Below are 1,748 nucleotides of genomic sequence, written 5' to 3' on the forward strand. Positions count from 1 at the left end.
TTTTGCATCGGAAAGGTAGTGTCTCAGAGGTGGTCCCATACTAATCTGGTTAAGATCCGATCAGCGGATCATGAGATATATATATATATATATATTTTTATATAGGAGTTGAAGTCGGTTTTTTTTTTTTGCTAAAAATTACTAGTTTCTATATTTTTTTGCGATGTTGCTTTGACCAGGGTTTGAACCCAGGCATTGTGCAGTGGAAGCGCGCACTGCTTACCACTACACCACAGCGGCCGTGGTATCTTATCTTATATAAAATAGGCTATCATGTTTTCTTTACACCCCTTTTACGGCTAAACTATACCTCAAAGTTATAAACAATTATGTATCATTAGAAAGTTATTTTGATGCTGATGTGCAGACAATTTTTCAAATTTCAAATTGGTTTAACATAAAGCGAAAAAATCAATTCAAAATTGACACCAACACTAATGCCGTACATGTACATGGTTGGGGCGGAAATGCCTCCTAAATGTATGCTTTAATAATGATGCTGAACTAAAGAAATCTGCTAAGCAGCAGTTTAAGAATCAGATTTATGAAGATTAAGATTCATGCAAGGAAGAAGGTTGAATATGTAGAAGAAGAAAAGGATAAAGGAAAAGATGAACATGAACATGAACATGATCATGAACATGAACATGAACATGAATATGAACATAAACATGACATGAAGGTTCAGATAAACATACACATAAACATTAAAAGCGGTAGAGACAAAGATAGAGAGGAAGAAAGTGATAGGGATAAAAAGGAAATACAACTGAAGAATGTGCGATATTATATTGTGGTGTGTTATGCTACATATGCTATGTTATTAAATCTTATGTTGTGGTATGTTATGTTATGCTAAGTACTAAGCTAAACTCTCCTCCACTTAACCCATTCTAACTTATGTTATTTCAGCTCAACTCAACTCACATAAACTATCCTTAATTTTAGCGGTTGAATTACAACCGCTGGGTGAACACTAGTATGTATAAAATTATTAGTCACACTCTAAAAAATTTTTGTTTAAATTTGCGCATATTAAGATAGGTAACTAGTTTCCTCTCTTAATGAATGCAAATTTAAACACTGCTTGCTTACTTTTACTTATCATATGTGTGGCGTAGAACAACTTTCAAATTTGTTTTTTGAGTTTTAAACATTTATTGCTCACATTTTCTCAGTTTACACATAAAATGTTTAAAATTTCCTCTAAAAAATTTTCGTTTAAATTTACGCATATAAAGAGAGGTAACCAGTTTCCTCTCCTAGTGTGTGCAAAATTAAACAATGTCTGCTTACTTTTACATATCAAATTAGTCACGTAGCGCACACAAGGGGTGGGTTTTGGGGCTAAATTTATTATGATATAAGAAATTTTGAAAGAAAAAATTTTCTTTTCCATTTCTTGTGCGTCATTTTGTAAGAATTTTTACTTTTTTCTTGAGAGCTCTTTAAAGTTTAACTGCGAATGAAAACATTGTCCTAAAAATATGCAATGCATACTCACTTACTGTTGCTTTTTACACTTTACAGCCTAAAAAAGTTTACCACTGATATGTACTTAACAAGCATTCGAAGATTTAATTTGCTAACTTGGAATTCGTCCCACCAAAATACAGCTACATGATAAAAATTCAAGTTCAGTCAAATTTTCGTTATTCGAATTATTAAAAAATGAGAAACCAGAAATCGACGAAAATTAATAAAAAAGTGTAAAAATTTCGTGAAATTATTTAATTTAATTATATTAA

This window comes from Rhagoletis pomonella, unplaced genomic scaffold (assembly GCF_013731165.1).
Source record: "Rhagoletis pomonella isolate Grant_MI unplaced genomic scaffold, Rhpom_1.0 Rhpom_scaffold_00001, whole genome shotgun sequence".
Lineage (NCBI taxonomy): Eukaryota > Metazoa > Arthropoda > Insecta > Diptera > Tephritidae > Rhagoletis > Rhagoletis pomonella.